The sequence below is a fragment of the Hoplias malabaricus genome, chromosome 2 (genome assembly GCF_029633855.1).
Source record: "Hoplias malabaricus isolate fHopMal1 chromosome 2, fHopMal1.hap1, whole genome shotgun sequence".
NCBI lineage: Eukaryota > Metazoa > Chordata > Actinopteri > Characiformes > Erythrinidae > Hoplias > Hoplias malabaricus.
Window position 1 is genome coordinate 35,819,264 of NC_089801.1, and position 25,437 is coordinate 35,844,700.

The 25,437-nt window shown below is 40.8% G+C and overlaps 1 pseudogene; it reads right to left on the bottom strand.

Annotated features, from left to right (window-relative positions):
- Positions 1-5,256: 5,256 nt before the first annotated feature.
- The window catches only part of LOC136676414 (trichohyalin-like), a 63,182-nt pseudogene continuing 43,001 nt past the window's right edge, over positions 5,257-25,437 (bottom strand).

Sequence of the window (25,437 nt, forward strand, 5' to 3'; positions counted from 1 at the left end):
ATAAAGGGATATGAAAGGCTGTTTTAGACCCAGGGCGAGAGATCTTCTGTTTTATACATTGTGCTTTCCTGACTGTTTACATTTAATGTGTTTAAGTGAAACTACCAAACCTTTTCTTAACATTGTGTATGTCGTGTCTATCGTGATACATATTGCTATCGTTTTATTGACCAAGCCTTTTATTAGGTAAATATTACTTGCAGCAATTAATCCCACTTCCTGATGTCTGGTTTAAACTGTAATAGGTGTGATGTTTTTAAACACAGCAGTCTTTACGATCAGTGTGAAGTGTGAGGAGTGATTTACTCACCACAGGAACTGTGTAAAAGAAAAGAACAGAGCACAGTGTGAGATAAAACCCAATGAGAAAACACTCATATCATTTACAAACACTACTTGAGAAAAATGTGTCTTTAACACATCATCTTCCTCATCAGAAATCTCCTTTATTCATCTGTGCTGGAGTTTCTCATCCTTCGCAACTGCACCGTCACCCAATGCTTTCACTACAACTCCATGAAGATTTTCAGCTAAACGCTTAAACCCTAAACCTACAGCAGACTCTCAGCCTTATAGAAATGTTTCTGTTTCCACTACATTCATTACTTCATCAGGTGTTTCTCTCTTAACAGTCCGTCCTGTGCTCCTCCATCAACTACAGTAATGTATGAGTGATAGATTCTTGTTGTGGAGGAAAAGCCGCTCACAGAAACACAAAGCTACAACACTCCCAGAGTCACTGAGAGATGTGGAAGTGTGAGAATAAACAGCTTCTGAGGTTGTGCTCTGTTCTGTAGAAATGACTTCACCTGGATGAACTAAATGTGTGGGGTTTAGGGAAGTGTTTACAGATGCAGCACAGATGTTGGGACAAAGTATCTTTGCCATTGGAAGATGACCACATATAAGAAACAACGTTTCTAAGGAGTGATGAATTGTTGCTATGACAGTGCCAACCATATCTGGACCTGCAACATTGTCTGCTTTGTTTTTTCAAAGGATGAAACTCAGATATCTCCCGCCACACCATGTAATGCACAGTGTAGGTCATAAAATAATGGTTTTTGAACTAAAATAATGAATTTTATGTCAGATAATAAAATAATTTATATTCAATATAAGTTTCATGTCCCTCTAACGTTTACTGCACTTTCTGTATGTGCTTGTCACGCCCTCGTCATGTCTGTTTTCCCGGCCATGTACTCTTTTAGCACATGGCTATGTTTGTTGTTGTTCTAGTCCCGCCTCCTCGTCTGTGTCATTTGTTAACCTACCTCCTCGTTAGCTGTCCAGGTGTATCGTGTCTGTGTCTTGTATTTAAGTTCCCTTGTGTCTCTCCTGTTTGTCGGTCATTCGTTCTTCCCTGTTTTGGTCCATGTTGTTACCGCTGTCTCGTTATCTAGTCTGTATGTCTCCACTGTTTATCCGTCATTGTTTTCCAGTCATCGTGTTTCCTTTCTGTCGAAGTCTATCCGTTTTGTTATTCTTTTGTAAATAAAGTTTGTTGTGTTTAGCGTGTGCGTCCGCCTCCGTCAGTCTGTACCCCACGAGCCTGACAGTGCTAGTATTAATTTTATAAACTGTCTAGTGCACTATGTAGGTATTTAGGGATTATTTGTGACTGAGCCAAATTTTCCAGATGTGAGAATCTCCACCCTTTCTGTTCCCTTTGTATTGTGTGACAATAGTGTCCATCACTACCACACTCAAAAATTGACTGGTTTTAAGTATGCAATTTTAGTGAAAACAATGCCACAGGTAACTACATACTACACACTCAAACACAAGTTAGAATTAGTATTAAAGGTGAAAAATGGGACACAGCATTTGTCTTAACTTTGAATGTATCATGGCCAAATTACTCATGTTTCTACAGTGGCAGTCTATTGAGCTGGAAACTGGTGTCACATCCTGGCACTTTCGTGTTTGTTTTCCCCTTCTATGTGGCTCTTTCTGTCTATCATTGTTCACATCTCCGCCCTCGCTCCACCTTGTTTCCGCCTCTTTGTCATTGTCCTTCGTTATCTGTGTCAGGTGTCTCTTGTTAAGTACGTTTATTTAAGCCCTCTTCCCTCACTTCCTGGGATCGGTCATTGTCGTGTGTTGTGTTTTTGTTATGTTTTGTTGTGATTTCGTCCTCGTTCTTGCTCGTCTCTCTTGCTCCTTTCATGCCCCATTCGTGTAGTGTTGTTTCGTATTGTTTAGCTTGCCCTGTTTCCTGTCATGTTATTTCGTGTTTCTCGCCTAGTTCGTTTGTTGTGTTATCTATCTATTAAAACTATCTGTGTTGTAGCGAGTGTGTCTGCCTCCGTAAGTCCTCTCATCACGCCCGCGTGACAACTGGCCTGCTGCTCAAAACTGGTATAACACACTAAGATTTATCCATTTTTTCTGTTATATTTCTGGCTCACCTCACAACTAGAAAAAATTGAGGAAAACCAAAATATTTTTATTGATGGCAAAAATTGATGTTAGAAATATTTTTTGGTGTGTTATATATGCAGAAAAATACTCTTAAAGAAAAATACTTTTATAGGAAACAATAACAACAAAATCACACTGATCCATATCTGGGGATTTGACTTGCAGTTGCCATTTTCTGTCTTTATGTCCTCCTACAGCTTCAGACAAATGACCCCCTTTAGAAAAAAATATAGATGGAGTGAGCAATCCAGAGAAAGAGAGCGAGAGAGAGATATATAAGTCTTCTTCTCTAATTCATAAAACAAATGCTTATAAAACACAAAATCTAAATGTTAATCATAAAATGACCAGGGTGTGTCATCAGAGATTATGGAAACATGCTAAACTGAAGAGCTGTCACCTCTGACAGCAGTGCTACTGTCACATCTTGGCACTTTCCTGTTTGTTTTCTCCTTCCATGTGGCTCTGTCTGTTTGTTGTTATTCCTATCTCCGCCCTCGTTTCACTCTAGCTCCACCTTTTGTTCCGCCTCTTTGTCATTGTCCTTCGTTATCTGTGTCAGGTGTCTCTTGTTAAGTTCGTTTATTTAAGCCCTCTTCCCTCACTTCCTGGTATCGGTCATTGTGTTATGTTTTGTTGTGTTTTCGTCCTCGTTCTTGCTCGTCTCTCTTGCTCCTTTCATGCCCCATTCGTGTTTACCTTATAGTTCGTGTGTGTTGTGTTATTGTAGTCTGCGTTTCTCATTCTCATTTCTCCTTTCGCCTTCGGTCTCTTGCTTGTCTCTTGCTCTATTCCTATGTTGCTAAGTAGTGTTTTCGTGTTTCGTGTACGGCCGCTCCAGTCTCCGTAAGCGCGGCTCCTCCAGCCGCTCCTGTCTTCGTGAGTGCGGCGCCCGCCTCTCCTGTCTCCGTGGACGACGTCGCTGCAGGGCCTCCTGTTTCCATGGACGTCGTCGCTAGGCCCCCAGTTCCCAAGCACCGCTCTGCACTCCCTCCTGACCTCCAGGAGAAGCTTACAAGCCTCATGGCATGCCTGGAGGTCTCCTTGAAGGCGGCATCCGCCTCTCCTGTCTTTGTGAGCGCGATGCCCGCCTCTCCTGCCTCCGTGGACGACGTCGCAGATTCCTCTGCCTCCATGGACATCGTCGCAGGTCCTTCTGCCTCCGTGGACGTCGTCGCAGATTCTCCTGCCTCCGTGGACGTCGTCGCAGATTCCTCTGCCTCCGTGGACGTCGTCGCAGATTCCTCTGCCTCCGTGGACGTCGTCGCAGGTTCCCCTGTCTCCGTGGACGTCGTCGCAGGTTCCCCTGTCTCCGTGGACGTCGTCGCAGGTTCCCCTGTCTCCGTGGACGTCGTCGCAGGTTCCCCTGTCTCCGTGGACGTCGTCGCAGGTTCCCCTGCCTCCGTGGACGTCGTCGCAGGTTCCCCTGTCTCCGTGGACGTCGTCGCAGGTTCCCCTGTCTCCGTGGACGTCGTCGCAGGTTCCCCTGCCTCCGTGGACGTCGTCGCAGGGCTTCCTGTCTCCGTGAGTGCGGCTCCCTCAGCCGCTCCTGTCTCCTTGAGCGCGGCTCCTAGCGCTACGGTCATACCCGTAGGACGGCCCCAAGGACTTCGGGGCCGATCCCCAGAACTGTGCCCAGGCTGGTCCCTCAGACATTTCCACAGACATTTGCCAGCCCTGGGCATCCACCTGTTATATTAGTTCCTGTATCTGTTCCTGTCCTGATTCATGTCTCTCTTCTTGTCCCTGTACCTGTGTCTGCTTTTCTTTCAGTTCCGGTCCCTGTCACCGTGTTAATGTCTGTCCCTGTGAAAGTCCTGGTCCCAGTTCCCTTGCCTCAAGTCCAGTCCCCTGTCCACTCCCAGTACAGATCCTCCGTCTCAGCACCTGTCCAGTCTATGTTCCAGTCCAGTGTCTGTCCCCCTATTTCCAGAATAGTCCAGTCCCCTGTTAGTCCTGTCCGGTCTCATGTTCAGTCACCATTTAAACCCTCTGTCCAGACCCATGTCCAGTTCCCAGTCCCATCACCTGTCTTGTCACGTGTATCTGCTCCTGTTCCGTCTTTAGTGTTCAATCAAATGTCCAGTCTATCTTTCAGTCCCCTGTCTCTACTCCTGTCTTCTCTCGTTCCCCATCTATTCTTTCTAGTTCTTTACAGTGTCCATTTAAGTCCAGTCCCGTGTCACCTGTTTCATTCCCTGTCTTGTCCTGAATCTTTTGGTCTTGGGGTGGGGGGGGGCGTCTGTCACATCTTGGCACTTTCCTGTTTGTTTTCTCCTTCCATGTGGCTCTGTCTGTTTGTTGTTATTCCTATCTCCGCCCTCGTTTCACTCTAGCTCCACCTTTTGTTCCGCTTCTTTGTCATTGTCCTTCGTTATCTGTGTCAGGTGTCTCTTGTTAAGTTCGTTTATTTAAGCCCTCTTCCCTCACTTCCTGGTATCGGTCATTGTGTTATGTTTTGTTGTGTTTTCGTCCTCGTTCTTGCTCGTCTCTCTTGCTCCTTTCATGCCCCATTCGTGTTTACCTTATTGTAGCGTATGTTAGGTTTTTAATCACACGTCACGATACCTTTGTGAATATATATTTAATATATATATTTATAATTTGTGTTTATAGCGTTGACCTTATTCAAACTCCTCTGATCTCTGATATTTGACTTAATGATATTAATTAAAGTTTATAATTGGCTTAGGCAATTAAAACATTAATAATTAGTTTGAGAATGAATAATAATCATGCTAAATGAGTACTTCAGGATTTTCAGGAAAATAATGAACAAAATGTAAACACTGTGATTTCAAATAATGAAAGTTTTATTAACAAAGAGAAGGATATTTACTGAACATAGCATGATCTTGGAATCTCACGGCATCAAAGCAGGGGAAGCCGATTCGACTGCGGCGATACGCTAGGCACTCTAACTTGTGACTAATGTGTTGCTAACTGAGGTTTAATTACGGCAAAATTTATCAAGAAACTTGATTAATATTTTCAGCTCTGGACATGCTTAAGTTTAGCTTACTTTTTCGTCGATTCTCACCGCTCGTTCAATGCAGAGGCTCTATGAGGTCCTGGGAGTGAAGGCGTCTCACTTGGTCTCGCGGTTCTCCCGCGGAAGCGTCCAGGCTTAATCAGCGTGGAGGTTTTTCTTCATCGGTTAAGTTGTCTCGGGCGTACCCGGAGTGTGATGACGCAGGCGGCAGGATCCCCTCTTTGGCTTTCTGTCCTGAGCAGGAGAGTCCAAAGTATGGACGTTCTTGGACGAAAGGTTCGCTAGTTACTGCAGATCCAGAACTGAAAATCGATTCAATAAACTCACTTATTCTACGACTTTCCTTATCTCGGCGGTGTTCTCTTACTCTGGCCACGAATAAGTTCACCTGCTTTGATCAGTCGTGAGATTAAACTTAGATTGGCAATAAAACATAAACAAGATTAAAAGAAAAGGAGATATTCAAAACGCTCGACGCATTATTAAAAATTTCATACGATCAGCTAACTCAAGACGTCTCTTGTAAGCTTTTGATGAAATCTATGAGGTTCTATTTGTCTTGTTGGCGGGAGAGAGAAAGCGTCTCTTTGTTGTTTCAAAGTTTCTCGAAATCCTCGCTGTTGTTGTCGTCTTCGTTCAGTTCTTTTACTTCTGTGTCGAGTTGTCGTCTCTTCGAACTCTTCTGCTTCCAGTTCTCTCCTCTCTCCAGTTCTCTTCTCTTCTCCGTTTTCTTCGCATAACTGAACTGTAACTGAACTGTGAGCAGTCGAGCTGCTGTTTTTCAAAGTCAGCGCAATCACGCCCTAATGGGAGGTGTCCTTTCCTGATTGGGCACAAATTCAGCCTCACATAACTCTCGCGAGGGAGAGAGAGTAGGAGGGGGTTTGAATCAGTGATTCGCACAGAAATAATATAAATTTCGCGTATCGAAATTCTTATACCTGTTATCAATATATAACAATGAGTACACTGGACTGTTAGCATCCAACATCCACATAAGATCCCATCTTGAGTACGTTGTTTTACGTCCAATTCATGATGATACGCTGGAAAAGAATATTAATCCGTTTTCTCTATTCAGAGACAGAACTCCTTTTCATGATAGGAACAATCAACAATATACATCATTTCATTAGAAGATAGGCATTCATCTGAGGGTACAGAAAGTGACATTAATACATTTATTTATACACATTTAATCAGAATTTGACTTTTTTTCCGCTATTGTTTTAGACGACCCCGAGCGAGGCGTAGTTTCGCCAGTGTCCATTTGGGGTTGCTGTTGGTCCATGTGTAGGTTGTCGTGTAGATGAGTCAACGGGGTTCAACTCGAGGTCACCCCTTCTAAACATCTGCTGATTCCCGTGGGAGATAATGAGAGACATTGAGGTGCCACTTCGTCATCAATTCCATTTTTCAGAATGGAAAAGTTTTAATTCAAAACTTTTCATTTCTTCATTTCGATCTGGTTATCTGGTATTCGGTCCATACTCCACTACATTATAGTTCGTTTGTGTTGTGTTATTGTAGTCTGCGTTTCTCATTCTCGTTTCTCCTTTCGCCTTCGGTCTCTTGCTTGTCTCTTGCTCTATTCCTATGTTGCTAAGTAGTGTTTTCGTGTTTCTCGTCCAGTTCGTTTATTGTGTTATATCTTTATTAAACTGTCTGTGTTGTAGCGAGTGTGTCCGCCTCCGTAAATCCACTCATCACACCCCCGTGACAGCTACAGCCTGCACATTCTTTGTTTAGTGTCCATAGCAGAATTCTATGTGCATTTAAGTCAACCTGGTATTTCCCTGTAAAGTGGAGTATATACGGAATTCAGTCATCACAAGTGAAATTCCAAACCATAGGAAGGGAAAATATTCAGTTCAAAGAGAACTTCAAATTTTGTAGAGAAAAGTGAGTAGTACCTTACCATTACACAGTAAGATGACAGTGAAGATTAACCATCAGTCACTGTGTTTCATTGTAAACATGAAACAGATTGTTTTATGTCCATTAAAGGCAACATTCACAATTTAAGTCAAAAGCCACTTTTTGTAGAAATCATATGATGTTTCTTCACCATCTGCTAGCTCTCCAGTCTGTTTGCGCTCCTGAAACTGGTGTAATGTTTAGTTAACTCCAGTGTCAGTAAATTAGTGAAAATACAAAGTGGCTCAGTCAGACATGCTAGGCTTCCTGTTTCTGATCACGGCAGAGAAAAAGCAAAGGGAGCCCTCCTAATATTGAAAATCATGAAAACAATACCTATACATTTATTTCCATATTATATAGACAGTATTTATTTCATAAAATAATTACTTAACAAAGGAAAGGTAGCAGTCAAAGATGTAGACATCATGTCTTTTATGTAATTACGTTGCAGGCCAGGTATGAAATATTGCCAGTGTATTTGACAAACGGAGACAGATTTAGAGACCAGAAAGACTATAACATGGATGCTGAGTTGACAAATGTTCTGCTGAACCAGTAAGTACTAATCTTCCGCCACTAGATAGAACTGTACTCACATTTATACTCTGTGCTCCATATACTATTGGGTTATCAGTTCAGTGAGTATTTGAGGTGGTGGCACATCAAGAGATAGATACTAGAGAGATAATAATTATTGCATCAGGGACCTGGAGGTTATGGGTTCAAGTCTGTGACTGTCTGTGAGGAGTCTGTCTGTGTGTACTCCCTGTGTCCACGTGGATTTCCTCCCATGGTCCAAAAAACATACGTTGGTAGGTGGATTGGTGAGTCAAAAGTGTCCATAGGTGTGACTGAATCTGTGAGAGTGTGTCAACCTGTGAAGGACTGGTGGCCCCTCCAGGGTGTGTTCCTGCCTTGCACCCAGTGATTCTGTCTAAGCTCCGGACCCACCGTAACCCTGAACTGGATAAGCGGTTTCAGACAATGAATAAATTAATGAGTACTGGAGACAAAATTATTCCCACTAGTGTTGACTAACACTGCCATCTGTCATTCTGAACATCAATCATCATAACAGAGCAGCAGACAGGCCATAACTTTTTTTTACAGCGGCTCCACTGTGAGCAGTAGTTTTAGAGATGTGCACCCTCTAGCGTCATGGAGTGAAGCAGTATATAGTGACTCGAGAGCACTGTGTTCATTTAAAGCCATTTCTGAAAATAATGCTTTCTCTCTTTTTCCTCTCAGTGAAGTTTCCCAGACACCATTAAAAACCTTTCAAAGAAGCAAAAACTACTGATTGTAAATATTTCATCAAACTGATGGAGCTCGTCAGTGTTGCCGGGCCTGCTACCCAGACAGCAAGCACTTGCAAATCCATTGGGTTAAGAAGGTTTTTACTTTGCTGACTATAGGCCTCTGCTGGTCCACCATTGGACCACTCCGATTACTGTCCTCTGGAGAACATCTAACTTGTTCATTATGTCCTCTAATTTATTTTACATTTTAAACGAGTTTATTCAGGAAAATAAATCAATTCAAATATTACCATCAACCGTGAGAGATACAATAATTAGTAAGCCTCATATGAAATAATTATGCTGAAAATGATAACATTGTTCTGGATTAAAATTTTTACAAAGAATAACAAAAGAATATAATAAGGAAAGATCAGCAAAGCTGTCTTTAACAACTGGTGATCCGACCAGAAAATGCTTTCCTAAACACCAGTGGACCTCCAACTAGGCTTGTTATACGCCTCCCAATAGGAACAGATTATTTTAAATGTGTGTCGCAAAAACCTCAAAAGTTCACCCACATCATGTAAAATAGCATGACACCGGGACCACATCACTACCACCATCGCCATCCCACCAATCACTAATTATGTGACAGGTCCAGATCCATTGGCTAACTGTATTACATGCAGTGACTGCAACAACAAACATGGCAACAATCACTACCTTTCTGTTCTGTGGGTGTTGTTTTTGTCCAGTAGTAAATTATGGTGACTGTGAATAAAAAAAATCCACAGACAGTAGTCTATGTTGGTAGTGTGCTCAGTTTTTCATGTTATACCCCACCAACAACACCACACCAGCTTCATTGCCATAGCATCTAATACAGCTATGCTAGCACATGTGACTATTGTTTAAACATAGACACTGGTTCTGGTCACTATTCACACTCAAATTCAAGAAAGAATTTGATTTGCCCTGCAGTGTGAACAAAGCCTGTAACAAAAACATGTGACCCCCACAACTTTCTTTATAAAATGGCTATAAGTAATAAAAGTTATAATCTGCTATTGTAAGGTCTACAGTTATACTGAAGTGGATATGTCAGTAAACTGGTCAGCAACTTACACAATTACTTAAATTTTATTGATTGGTCAGTGTGTCTGTACACGACAACTTATCATGTGCGTTGTGGCAAGAAACAACACATCCATCCACCACTGCTCCGGGAGGGCTGTGCTTTAGCTTCTGAAGCTAGAGTCTTTCTAAGCTCTGAGTAATTTTCTCTCAGTTTCTCCAGCTCCAAGTTCTTCTCCTCCATCTGTTTGCTGAACTCCTCCTGCATCCTTGACTTTGAAGCAAAAATGTCCCTCTGGAGTTCAGGCAGCAGGATCATCATTAACTTTCTGTCTGCTTCAGCTCTGGCTTCTCCTTCATACGACTCCATGATCTTCTCCATCTCCTGTCTGTGTCTCTCTTCTATCTCACATCTCTCTCTTTCTCTCTTCTCTTTCAGTCTCTTCACCTTTTCTTCCATTTCTGTCCTTCGCTCCAACTCTCTCTCCAGCTCTCGTTCCAATCCTCTCTTTTTCTCTTCATCCCTCTCTTCTTTTGTTCTTCTCTCTAGGTCAGTTGTTCTGTTGTTAAGATGTTTTATCTCTCCTTCGTGCTCTTGTACTGCTCCCTCCATCCTTCTCAGAAAGTTCTGCAGCTCTTTTTCATGTTTTTCTTTAATTTCTCTCTCTTCCTTCATCCTCATTTTTTCCATTTCTTTCATGATCTTTGTCTCCATTGCTCTGATCTGAGCTTCTATCTCCAGGTAGATCTCACTGCTGTAGAACTTCTCTCTGTTTCCTTCCACCATCTTCTCGATCTTCTCCAGCAGCTCTGAGACCTGAGACCCCTCTCCACTCTCCTTAATGTTGAGACAGTGAAACCCGTTCCCACATTTCTCCACAAGGCTCTGGACCTCCTGGTTTCCTGACTGGACAAACTCTTCAATCTTCTTCTCTTGGTCTTCATCAGAGACGGTGAAGAGGATCATGGTGTTCCTCCAGCATCTCTCTCCAAACATATCCTCCATTTTCTGCAGCATGTCTCTCTCCTCTCCTGAGGTCTGCTTCACTGGTATGACTAGGAGGAAGGCGTGGGGTCCTGGGGCCGACAGACGGACACAGAGTCCCACGTCCTGTCTCAGCTCGTCCAGAGAGAATCCAGGACTGAAATAGTCAGGAGTTTCCACCACAGTCACCTGCCTCCCAGCCACCTGGCTCTGTCTGCTCTCACTGTGCTGCCTCACTGTAGACGCTCCAGCCCTGCTCCTCTCCTCTCGGCCCAGGATCCTGTTTCCTACGGCACTCTTCCCACTTCCAGTCCTCCCCAGCAGAACCAGCCTCAGCTCTGATACACCACCAGACTCTGGAGGAGACTCTCCACTCACTGCAGATCAACAAGAATGAAGGGGGTCATTTATTACTGAGCATCAGTGAATATTCCACATATTTCAGAAGTTGTAATTATTTACTTCCTGAAGGAAGAGCTCTACTGTGGCTTAAGTAAAATATTAAACCTAGCAAATACTTAAAAACTAAGAATGATAGATATTATAAAATATTAACTACAGTATACACTTTATAATATTGTTTAAATCATAAATCAAATCCTTCATTACATTTAATACAAACAGTGTGTGATAAAACCTTCACAGTAATAAAAATATTCTGAAAACGTATTTATTGCAGAAATGATTTTAAGTGACCCGGTCAGTTACTTACACTGTGTAAGAATCCACTCCTTGTTGTATGTACTCCAGACTGGAGCTGATGATGGACGATGTGTTCTTTTCTGCAGCAGCTTGTTTCTCTCCATTATATGTCTGTCTTTCTCTTTAACATGCTGCACTCTCTCCATTAGCTGTGTGTGTATCTCACTTACAATCCTCTCCTTCTCTTCAAGCTGTTTGTCTTTTTCACTCACTTCAGTTTTCTGTTCTTCCAGTTGGATCTTCATCTTCTGGAGTGTGCTGCTCTTTTCCTGCAGCTCCTTTCTCTGTGTCTCCAGTTGATTTTTACAGCTGTCCACCTCTTTCACTGTGTCCTCCAGTAGAAACTCTTTCTCTCTCAGCAGTTTCCTCACATTCTCCAGCTCTGTGTCTTTCTCCTGAAGCTGTGTCTCTCTCTCCATTAGCTGTGTGTCTCGTTCTGTTATAATGTTCTGTTTCTCTTTCAGCTCTCTGCTCATTTGTTCTAATTGTTCTTTAGTTTCTGTAAGAAGTGAATCTTTCTCCTGCAGCATTCTGTCCTTCATCTGAAGTGTCTCTGTGTTATTTGTCAGAAGTTTTTCTTTCTCTTGAATTTCTTTGTCTTTTTCTCTCAGTTCTTCATTTCTCTCCATTAAAAGTCTCTCTCTGTCTTTAACAATGACTTTCAGTCCTTTTAACTCTGTGAGAAACACATTAAAATAACACTCAAGATCAAACTGGTTATTGTACTGGTTTCACATAAGTGTATACATATTTATAAATAGGAATAATAACATTTATTTCATTTAATTTATTTGGAAAAAAATAATCAAAATAATGATAATGTGACCTGTGCAAAGCTATTTTATAGTATGTGTTTGTTCAATTAAGTAAATAAACTGAGCATCTAAATCTATCTATGGCTTTCATTTTGTATCTTTTCATTACTCACCCGTCCTCAGAGCAGATTCCTCTATTTTCTTTCTCTCCCCTTCTGTCCATTCTCTGTTGATCTGTAAAAGTGAATAAAACGATGTGAAGGTTCATGTATGAATTATTATAAATACGTCAGGCTCTGGTCCTGTCTCGTGCTGTCTTGCTCTGTTTTGTCTGTTTTCTTTGCCATGTGCTCTTTTAGCAACTCCTGTCCTTCAAGCAGTCCAAGCCCCTGCCTCCATGGATGTCAATGCAGGGCCTCCTGCCTCTGTGGATATCATTGCAGGACTACTTGCTGCCACTGCTCCAGTGTCCGCAAAGCCTTCCGCTGCTTCTGCTCCAGCGAACGGGGCGCCTGCTGCATCTGTTCCTCTGATGGCGGTCTTAGTCTCTGCCTTAGCACTGCCCTTTCATTAGTGTTTCCAGGTGTTTCTTGTCTGTGCTCCTGTGTGTTTGTGTGGTCTTGTGTGTAGATGTCTGCTTCTGTGTTTGTTGATTGCTCATGTCTACATCAGTCCATGGTTGTTTGTTGTTTTGTTCTGTTCAGTTTAGTCTAGCACCGCGACCCTGAACTGGATAAGCAGTTATAGATAATAAATGAATGAATGAATGAATGAGTTTACTGTAGCTTGTTTACATTCATTGTTTGTTTTATTTATTTGTGTTAATAAAGTACTTTCTTGCGTGGATGTCCGCCTCGCAGTCACCCCTTCTACCGGGACATTGAGATATGGACAATAACTGAGTCCCTGTTTAAATCATTGTTGATGTGTGGGTCAACAGCGCCATTTAAACCAGCAGGAAAGAAGATGCTCAGACAATATTTGAACAAGATCTGATCCAACAGAGTCAAACTAAACCAAAAATATATAGACATAGTACTTAATACAAACACTGTGCTGTGATCAAACTAACCCTAACCCTAGTATTTTAAAGTGAAAAGCACATTCATTTAAAGATTTTGAAAAGCAACAGGCTGTGCACAACTTTATACACTTTAAGTTGTATGTTTACAGATAATATTAACTCAGATTATTAGATATTAGAAGATAATGTGCTCACCTGAGAAATGTAGACTGTGTGGAGAATCAGATTACAAACAAAATTAGAACATTAATAATCTATACATTAAAAACACAAACAGATTCACCTGTAAGTTCTTTATCACATGAAGACGTGTGGAAGCCCTAAGGAACAGTAACTGAAAACTTGTTATTCTCTAAGTATCTAGTTGGAGAGATAAAATTAAAGAGCACTAAGAGCTCAGAGTGTGAAATCTTGTGTGTAGTTTGAGACGTGCTGCTCTGGAGCTTTAGAGAACTTCTCCTGATGGATTCCTCAGTAAGTCTGACTTTCTGATCGTCTGAATCACTTCACTCTGTAATAAACACATTCCTCCATGTTTCAGCCGATCAGTCGCTTCTATTTCATTATTAAACAGTGTTTCTTTCATGGAACAGTATTAAATATAAACACTGACATAAACATGTCTCTGCTGTTAAACACGTTAAACACATTCATTTTATATTAAAAGTGATCAGTCTAAAATATTCTGAACCTCTCTCAGTATCAGTGATAAGATAAGTTATCTGGTGTGTGTGTGTGTGTGTTATTGTATTGTACATAAATGTATGAAGGGAACACTCTCTGCTGATGATGTTGAGCTGAACACTGCTCTGATACAAAGCACAGTGCAATACATTCAGTCTCTACAACAAACAGCTTCTTCATAAAAAAATCAATGCAGCAGCATCAGAGCAGACATTTGTCATCCACTCAGTTACACTCACCTCTGTTCACCTGTGGAAGAGAATAGTATAATAAGAAGATTTCTTTAGTATAATTATGATTTATTATTATGTCTTAATCAGTGGAATGTGATCCTGACCATTTTCAAAATGAATAAATCTTTTTAAAAATGTGCATTTCCCATGAAAACTGTAGATTTATTTTGATATTTGCTGTTTTACCTCTCTCTAACTTTCTCTATGAAAAATCAGCTGAATTACAGTAGAAAAGGAAATTTAATTTACACACAGGTTTAATGTGAACACTACACACTAGAACAGAGAATCTGGACATTTCAATGTTCAGAAATTTGAGGCATAAGAAGTGAAGTGGAGGAGATGAGGGGATCTCAAAAATAGGAATCAAGTCTGTCATTGATGCTGACCCTCATTATTTCATTTACTGATGTAGAGACTAATGCACTCAGACAAATACTATGTGTGAGTATGTGTTTAAGTGTGTCTTATGTGCTACTGCAATCAGTAATGATGATGATGATGTAATTAGTGAAAATGATGATGATGATGTAATGCCCAAATCACGTAAGAACAGTGACATAACAGATGCACCATCAGTAAACTTCACTGTCACTTCACATGCACTTATGCAGCAGTGAATTGTGGGAAGGAAGGTGGGAGATGGAAGTTAAAAGCTCTTATTTCAAGCTTTGTTTAAAACATGAGCAACTGATGAAACTGGATTTTATGTGAGAGCTTGACTTGGATTCAAACTCTCCTCTGACTTTATAAACTACACAAACTTTCAGTAGAAATAGACAACATTCACTTACCGCTCCAAATGCCTACAGCAGCATAGAGAAAGAAAGATAAAAAGGTTAGAGAGAAGTGTTGACTGTACACAATGTAGAAACACTATAGACAATGTATTGTTTGTAAAGTGTGAGAAAGTCCTGTCTCTCTTATTTACTGCAGCTCCGTCCGTTAGACTTTCAGTTCAGATGACCTGGGGTCATCCACTTTGTAAATAAATGAAGGCTTAGAGCTCAGCTGTTGTTTAATCCCTGTAGTGGAGATGAACAGATTATTAATTTTAATAAAAAGATATTATACTTTTTGGGGAATTAATATGCCAAACTATCTTATTATGCTGAAAGGCCTCTCTTAGCTGGTCTTCAGAGATTTTTCAGTGACATCCCCTCCTTGCACCAAGCCAAGATCGGAATGTGAGATTAGCATCCAGAGAAGGCTCGTAAGACCTCACTCCAGGACGTTTACGACCCAAGGTCCCAGGGTCAAGAGGAGAATCTCTCTGTGTGTCTCTCAAGAGGAGAGACACACAGACTCAAACTTGATTTAAACTGTTTTCTCACACATTTTGAAAGATTGTTAAACAAAACAATCACAAACCTTAATTCACCAGGAGCCCTGTGGCTGACTTGTGCTATTGCAACTGAAGTCAATTTATAGTGCCCCCTTTCGCATGACTTGCGTTACTGCATTTAAAATTTCTCTGGTGCACTCTTGTGGATGACTTGTGTAAATGCAAGTTAATTAAAAAAAAAAAAAAGTGGAAGTAACCAATTACTGATTATAAAATCTATATTGGTTGAGGTGAAATAAAATGAAAACTGCAATAATTAAACATTAATTAGTATTAAATCTGACACCCAACCCAGTCACCAAGCATCAGTGTTAAGACCCTTGACTGAGGTGTATTTGTAATTAGCAAGCTCAACAGGAGCCGCAGTGTCAGAATATACAGCCATGATCCACAGCGCTGAGCCCTTTCACATGGCAAATATATCACAATTAATGGCCCTCCATTTAATGGAGGAACCTAAAGGCGAGGCCTTAATAAAGGTACCCAGCCAAATGGCTACACTAGCAATAGAAAAACTCAAACACACTGTCCAGGACATAGAATTAGAAGCAGTGAAAACACAAATGATGAGCCCAAAAATGGAGAACATCAGAAATACTCGCAAAGAGCCTGATCATTTAATGGCACTGCATGCAAAAACAACAGCAGAACTTGCTGCAGTCAAAGATGAACTCCAATTGTCTCAGCACCTGCAGTCAGAGACTGAAAGCAAGCTAAACATTGCTAAAGTAGAGCTAGAGAAGGTACGCTCACATCTATTTAGCAACCAATAGAGAAGTCCAAAGGTATCCTTGAGTCACCTTTCCCAGCATCAACAGCCCCTACACCAGCTCCACCACTGGAGACTAACAGAGTCCTCCCAAGCACAGCCGAATATAGGTTCTCTCAGTTTAGCTATGTGCCCCCAGCACATTACCAGACTCCCTTCTATAGGGACCTGGACAGAATCGCACACCACATAACGTGCTTCGACCTAAAGCCAGATGGCTCAAATGGAATCTATTCATACCTAAGAGATATAGATTTCTTTTTGCAAAGGTTCCCCGGAGCCACAGTAGATGACAGAATCTGCCTGATCTGAAAGGAGTTCCAATCAGCTGTCACAGGCAGGACTGATGACAGCACTGCAAGTTAAACAACAAAGGCAGGAGTCACCCCATCAGTACTATCACCGCCTTAGACAAGCTTATTTTGGGCCCCAAAATGAACCAGGAATGGAAGAAGAGTTGAATTTCAAAACACTGTTTGTCTTAAATCTCCATCCCAACACTAGTTATTATCTAGGGGTTTCAGCATGTCCACGCACTCTGTCTAGCAAACAGCTGCGTGACTTAGCACTCAAAGGCTTTTTAAAAGACCAGCAAACTTTAAATCAATGGCCAGAAATGCCACAAAATTTTAGCCATTATACTCTGTCTTCCCCTATGGAGCTAGAGGAAGCCTCTAGGGCTGAATCATGGTATCCAAAGCCCGTTCCATCTCAGGGCACCCTCAGCCAGTAGGCATGAGAGTTCAGCACCCAAGGGAAATATGTTGGATCACGGATGTCCCCAAAACTCTCTCACATGCGACAAAACCCTAGACAAAAGCCCTTGTCCTAACTCGACTAACGAGAACAGGGATGAGAACTGGCACCAGTGCGAAAGCTCAGATGATGCGAATGTGTCTGAAGTATCTGGAATTAGCACAGAAATTCCAGTAACCGCTGAACAGGTGTTTTCGCACCTGTGTAAAGAGGAATGTCAGACAGCTGACCTCTTCTCAGACACCTCAGGTGAAACTGAGCATGTCCCAAGGACACCTGCAATTCAGACTTGCACGTCTGACCAATTTAATAAGGGTGGTGAAAATCAGACTCCTCTTAATGTCACGGTTGTTCAAGGTGATCCACCTGCATCACAGTTCCTGGGCCATTTAACAGAAAAGGGGGGTGCTCGTAGATTAAACCTAACCACAGTCCTAGAAAAGAAGCTTGTACAAGAAGCTCTCTTGGACACTGCATCAGACATCACTCTGATGTCATCCACACTCTTTGATGAAGTGTGGGCTGCAGCAGACCACGCCCCACGGAGATTACAGTTACAAAACTGTTCCAAATTGTGCCTTATTCATACACTGGTATCAACATAAGGTCTGTGGCAAGAGTGCTCATAACAATAGGACCCATAAGTCTGGTTCACCCTGTATATGTGTCTCCTATTGAAAACATTCCCTTCCTTATTGGCAAGGACCTGCTCAACAGGCTTGAGCCACTGATTGACTTCAAGTGTTTGAAGATCTGGGCCCAGGTTCACAAACCCCTGCCCATCTCACACTCACATCACCTTGAAGCTCAGTCCTGTCACCTAAACACCAGGTCCACAGAGACTATTAACACCTTTCACACTCCAGCAATGACAAAGGATGCCATGAGCCAGAGAATCTCAGCTCATGATAAACAAATGACTGTCCACACAATAACAGTCCCTTTTGCTAACACCCATTTGGATCCCAAATGGCCTCCAGAAAGAGATAAATTAAAAGACCTGACAAACCAGGGTAACCACAAAAAACATCCCATGGGATTTTGATTCCATTCAAATCCCAAGTGCAGGACAAAAATGGACCAAAGTGAAACATCACATAGTCCAGCAAAATACATACAGCACACAACAGGATAGGGACAGCTTGCAAAACTCCTCAGAGCCACATTTGCAGTCAACCAGCAGAGACTGGAAAAGAGCAAAAAGGGGATGCAAAAATGGTTATGACCAAAATGTGTTCAGTGAAAGGCTGAAAAGGGGGGACAAGTTGCAAAAGTACAACTCAGTTAAACTGGCCCAAAAGTTCATGAAAAGTGAGAAACAAGCTAATAAGCTCCTGCCACATGAGTCATACACACACAAGGTCCTAAATCTTTCCCCCACCATTCATCCTCTGTTCAGGAATGTGAATAAAGATCAGCAAAGCGCTGACTTCAAATGGGTTCCTCACAACCAGATGGAACCTCACCAAATCACCATGAGACTTGTAGGGGACAACAACACTCTTGTTAAGTCATAAAAAGCAGCAGACACCAAGAATACCTTTAATGGTATTAATCGTCAGCTTCCACAACCGAATATAAAAAAAAAAAAAAAAAAACTTTCATCTGTACTTACGTTGCGTCCGCCTGATAAAATAATCCGTGGTATATCAATATAGAAATAAAAATTCTAATTTCTACTTCAAGCATTGTATTCCATTCTAACTCGTGTATCGCCGTCCGTCGCTATGCACAGCTAATTTATTAAGCCACGACAAACGATTCAAAAGGGGGGTGTCAGCACACAGTACTGTTTTAAAAAATATTTTTTCTTCTGGAAAAAATTTTCTTTGCTTCTTCAGCAATCTAAGGTGACAACGCTCATTTTCAATGCCTCAGGCTTATACCCAATAGTCGTGTTAAATCAGAGTTCTTAGTAGTTAGCTTAACTATAGAGGAACACCCTGCTTATCCAGTAATTATCACTAAGGCAAAGATTTTTTTTACAAACCGGATTCCAAAAAAATTGGGACACTAAACAAATCGTGAATAAAAACTGAATGCAATGATGTGGAGGTGCCAACATCTAATATTATATTCAGAATAGAACACAAATCACAGTTTAAACTGAGAGAATGTATCATTTTAAGGGAAAAATGTGTTGTTTCAAAATTTCATGGCGTCAACAAATCCCAAAAAAGTTGGGACACGGCCATTTTTTACCACTGTGTGGCATCCCCCCTTCTTCTTACAACACTCAACAGACCTCTGGGGACAGAGGAGACCAGTTTCTCAAGTTTAGAAATAGGAATGCTCTCCCATTCATGTCTAATACAGGCCTCTAACTGTTCAATCGTCTTGGGCCTTCTTTGTCGCACCTTCCTCTTTATGATGCGCCAAATGTTCTCTATAGGTGAAGGATCTGGACTGCAGGCTGGTCATTTCAGTACCCGGATCCTTCTCCTACGTAGCCATGATGTTGTGATTACTGCAGAATGTGGTCTGGCATTATCTTGTTGAAAAATGCAGGGTCTTCCCTGAAAGAGATGACGTCTAGATGGGAGCATATGTTGTTCTAGAACCTGAACATAGTTCTCAGCATTAATGGTGCCTTTCCAGACATGCAAGCTGCCCATGCCACAAGCACTCATGCAACCCCATACCATCAGTGATGCAGGCTTCTGAACGGAGCGTTGATAACAACTTGGGTTATCCTTGTCCTCTCTGGTCCGGATAACATGGCGTCCCAGTGTTCCATAAAGAACTTCAAATCATGACTCATCTGACCATAGAACAGTCTTCCATTTTGCCACACTCCATTTTAAAAGACCCCTGGCCCAGTGCAAACGTCTGAGCTTGTGGAGCTTGCTTAGAAATGGCTTCCTCTTTGCACTGTAGGATTTCAGCTGGCAACAGCGGATGGCACGGTGGATTGTGTTCACTGACAATGCTTTCTGGAAGAATTCCTGAGCCCATTCTTTTATTTCCTTGACAGTGGCATTCCTGTTTGAGGTGCAGTGACGTTTAAGGGCCCGGAGATCACGAGCATCCAGTAGAGTTTTATGGCTTGACCCTTACGCACAGCAATTGTTCCAGATTCTCTGAATCTTTTGATGATGTTATGCACGGTTGATGATGATAACTTAAAAGTCTTTGCTATTTTACATGGCTAACACCATTCTGGTATTGCTGCACTATCTTTCTGCGCAACAATGGTGGAATTGGTGATCCTCTTACCATCTTGGCTTCAGAGAGACACTGACACTCTGAGAAGCTCTTTTTATACCCAATCATGTTGTCAATTGACCTAATTAGTGTTAATTGGTCTTCCAGCTGTTTGTTATATGCTCAATTTCCTTTTTCCAGCCACTTATTGCTACTTGTCCCAACTTTTTTGGGATTTGTTGACACTGTGAAATTTTGAATCAATATATTTTTCCTTTAAAATGTTACATTTACTCAGATTAAACGTTTGATCTGTCATCTATGTTCTATTAAGAATAAAATATTGATATTTGCCATCTCCACATAATTGCATTCAGTTTTTATTCACAATTTGTTTAGTGTCCCAACTTTTTTGGAATCCAGTTTGTAAGTATTTGCATAAATAACTCCCTTTGAAAATATCCTTTGATAAAAATAATATTTCCTAGTTAACAGACACTCTTAAAGTAAGGTGAACACTCATACCAGCATATTGGATCATGTCCAATAAAGGTTTATTTCCATATTAAATGATCCCAGAAAGGTATCAACCCTGAGAGTATGAATGAATGATTCCTGACCTTGCTGTTCACATTCATCTCTGTATTATCAGCCCAATGCTTCTAGAAAGAAAGCATGATCTGAAAGAGGGGACTGTGGTGGAGATGAACAGATTATTATACTTTTTGGGGACTTAATATGCCAAAGATATCTTATTATGCTGAAAGGCCTCTCTTAGCTGGTTTTCAGAGATTTTCAGTGACATCCCCTCCTTGCACCAAGCCAAGATTGGAATGTGAGATTAGCATCCAGAGCAGGCTCGTAAGACCTCACTCCAGGACGTTTACGACCCAAGGTCCCAGGGTCAAGAGGAGAATCTCTGCAAAATGCAGAGAAACACACAGACTCAAACTTGATTAAAACAATCACAAACCTTAATTCCCATTAGTTTAAAACAATTTGAAGTTACATATGTGCACAACTGTTTGAAATTAATTCCATTTTGACAATCAAAATATGTGGAACTAATTTACATGTGTTTAAAGTCATTTTTGGTTTATATGAATTTATGTAGAACCAAGGTAGCCACTGACGTGGGAAACAATTTTATTACTTTGTGTTTGTGGACAAATATTCTTAAATGATGATTAGTTAAAATTAGCATTTATAACTACATACTCATTGTGTGAATACTTGTACCTTATATGCATTATATGAATGACTAACCAGCATTTACACATGTAGTTAAACATTATTTTTGATCCTGCATGACTAACTATATGGCATGATAACTCACGTGATATTTACACATTTTTAATTCTTAAACGTCTAACCTTGAACAGATGTGCACTCCAGGCTTTTAGCACACTGATATTAATCATAGTGTTGGCTCAGGAGGGCTGAAGTGTAGGGGCATGTTGATGACCTTGAAAGTGCATTTCTGACTCCCTAAATTTTGCTCACGGGAGAGGAGTCTTGGGAAGAAAAGGCCCATTGTCAGCCTGGCCATAACGAATGTCTTCGGGGTCACGGCATGCACTTGAAACTTGCACGTGAAGAGCTGAGTACTAACACGTGAAATTATGCATATTAATATACGCTAATCAGCCAGAAACGCCTCATTGGCAGGGTTTACGTCATATGGGGTATAACTGTCGAAGTCAGATCTTGGAGAGGTCAGAGCTTTTACTTGGGAGGGGCATTAAACTCTTTTCGATGTATAGTTCTCCTGGATCCAGTATTGTTAAATAAATACTTTGATTTGCTTTGAACTTCACTCGACTGGTGTCTGCGACTCTTCCTTAACGAACACGTCTCCCCGAAGAGGGAGGGTGTATTTTGGACCTTTTTGATATTTTCTAAATTTTAATTACTCTGAGAACGGTCCAAAAGAACATTTTTATCTTCACCACATACTATGTTTGTAGTTGGTTAATAATTATGTAGAACATGGTTGTTTTAATGATTTTACTTTGTGTTAGCATCTAATCTTTTATATTGCAAAAGCATGATTCAAAATTCTGGGATGGTCAGGAATTGTCTTCAAATCTTTGTCTTGTCAAGGGTCATAAACTGTATGTGATGGCACTACCAAGGTACAGGAAGCAGCCAATCAGGAGGAAGAGAGGCTCAAATTCTATCCAATCGGGTATTAAAGGCAGGTTTTCTAAACTCTGATAAAAGCCAGTCACACACCACACTTAGAGGCTCACTCTTTTTAACACTCCTCTGAGACACAATATTTTGGGGATTTTTAGAGAGGAAGACATTTTTCTGAAGAACGTCTCTCTCATGCTTCCAGCAGACAGTGCTTCTCTGATAGGGTAGTCAGAGAGCTCCCCTGCTCTGCAGATGTCTCTGCAGGCGTAGGCTCTCTCATGACTCTCTTCAACAGTCTTGGGCCCCTCGTGGGACAGAGAGAACCAATTTTGCTATATTAATGTTGTCCAGATACAAACTATAGATTAAGAAAAGCTATAGTTTAACCCTAGCGAAATTTCAATGCCACACCCAAAGCATGGAAACCTTAGACCTCTGACCCTAAAAAGGACGACAATGCCTCCAGACCAACAATGACGACAGAAGGCCGCACGCACCCTCAGAATGACCTTCTGAGATGAGGAGAAACCTGCCCAGGAGAGACCTGCATGGACGTGTCTCTCTCTCACAAGGCGGCAGATCAGCAATGAAGAAGAATCCCCACAGAAACCTTCAGAACGCCACCAGTTCCGTCGGCTGCGTCTGAAAGCCTCGGGAGAAAAGGAACGCTGGCAGCTGCAACCTACAAGGCCCGTGTCTGCAATTCTCCAGGAAGTCGTGCTGAAAGGTACCGTCAGCGACATGCTCCCTGTCCATCTCTGGATACGTAAGGTCACATAGTCTCATGTCTCTCATGGCTCATGGGTTGGTACTGAAAGTTGCTGGGATAAACAATAGCCTTTCTTAGAACTTGATAATTATCATAGAGAAATTCCCTCATATTTTAATCTCCCTGTTCCCTCATATATCGCTGCAATCCATTTCATTATATGAATGTCTAATTTATATTCATTATTTGATATTACAATTAATAAACCAGTTGTGTGATAAAACCAATCCTTGGTTATTTGTTTGTGTGTGCACCTTTCTTGTATGGAATTATAACTTCTAGTTCAGATTCAATTTCAGAGTCAAGAACCCACGGCGTGTCAATGAGCATAATTCATTAATAATAGTTAATTCTAGCTAATTCTGCTGTATAATATGTGAAGATGGCCTTCTTGTCTAAGCTGAAAATTAGATAGGTAAAGACACTACATATTATTTAATGGCTCCCAAACATGGAGCTTAGCAAAATGAATTAAATAATTAATTATTAATAAAATAATAATTAATTATCACTGACTCCGCTATGTAGTGCTAATGCCACCGCAACGTGTGCATACTATTTCCACTACATCCCCTTAAACATTTACAGGCCTTTTGTTTATGTAATGAGGAAGACAATAATGATGATGTAATGAAGACGACTGTAATAATGATGATATAATTAGGAAGATTGTAATGATGTAATGAGAAAGACTGTTATAATGATGTAATAAAGAAGACTGTTATGATTATATAATTAAGGAGACTTTAATGATGATGATGATGATGATGTAATACTGTAATGATGTAATCAGCAAGAGTGTAATGGTGATGATTAAATAATTTTAGAGACTGTAATGGTGATATAATGAAGACTAAAAATAATGTAATGAAGAAATATGTAATGATAATAACGATGACTAATGATGATGTAATTAAGGAGATTGTTAAGAAATGAGAGGCTGAAATTATAATATAATAAGGGAGATAATTTATGATAATTTAATGAGAAAAACAATATTAATGATGCAATGGGGAAAACTGTAATGATAATTTAATAAAGCTGTAATGATGATGTAATAAGTCTAATGATAATGTAATGAGGGCAAGTGTTATGATGTAATTAGGGAGCCTGAAACAATAATGTTACGAGGGAGGCTGGAATAATTATTTAATTATGAAGACTGTAATAATGATTTAATAAGGAAGACTGTAATGATGATGTAATCAGGGTGAGTGTTATGATATAATGCGGACAACTTTAATGATGATGTAATAAAAGAGACTTATGAAATGAAATGAGAGAGGCTGAAATTATGATGTAAAGAGGAAGACAGTATTGATGATGGAATGAGGAAGACTGTTATGATGATGTAATTAATGATACAGTTATGAGTGTGAGGGAGACTAATGATGATGATGATGATCATTTCTGGGTGCTTTATGAAGTATATGGGGTCATTGTCCTGCTGGCAGACCCATGACTTAGAACACAAACTCAGGTTTCTGACATTGGGCTCTATACTGTGACCCAAAATTTGCTGATTTCATGATGCCTTGCACACAGTCAAGGAACCCAGTGCCAGAGGGAGCAAAACAACCCCAAAACATCTTTGAACCTCCACCATATTTGACTGTAGGTACTGTGTTCTTTTTTTGTAGGTTTTCGTTAGATGGTAGAATGATGTACTTTACCAAAAAACTGTATATTGGTACATTTTGGCAAACTGCAGTCTAACTTTTTATGTCTCTGTCAGCAGTGGGGTCCTCCTGAGTCTCCTACCATATTGCTTCATTTCATTCAAATGTCAACAAATATTTCGTGCTAATACTGAAGCACCCTGCCTGCAGGACAGCTTAAATGTTTTTTGGAACTTGGTTGGGGCTGCTTATCCACCATCCAGACGCACCATGGACAAAGAAACTTCTCTGAGAAAATCTCTGGAGATGGAAACCTTAAGATGTTGATGTTGAAATTTTTCCACAATTTTGGTTCTCAAGTCCTCAGACAGTTCTATTCTCCTCTTTCTGTTCTCCATGTTTAGACACACAATGCAAAGACTGAGTCAACTTCAGATGTGATTTTTTATTGCCCACACCTGTTACCACACAGGAGAGCATCAAATGCTTGAAACAAAGTTATTTACCCACAATTTTGAAAAGGTGCCATTAATTTTTTCCAGCCCATTTTTGGAGTTTTGCGAGAAATTATATATATTTTGGCTTTTTTTTATTGTTATTCCAAAGCACACAAAGGAAATAAACATGTGTATAACAAAACATGTATAATTGCAATAATTTTCTGGGAGAACTACATTCTGGACAAATTTCAGGGGTGCCAACACTGAGCCATGACTGTATTTCATATGCCTGTGTCCAAGCAATTATGAGGCTTTGTTTTTCAAGTCAGCTTTAAATGGCGGTAGCTGCAGTATGTATCCTGAGGCTTTTTAGTGAAGCTCATCGCTGCAACTTTGAAGTGTCTCAGCTACTTAACATGGCA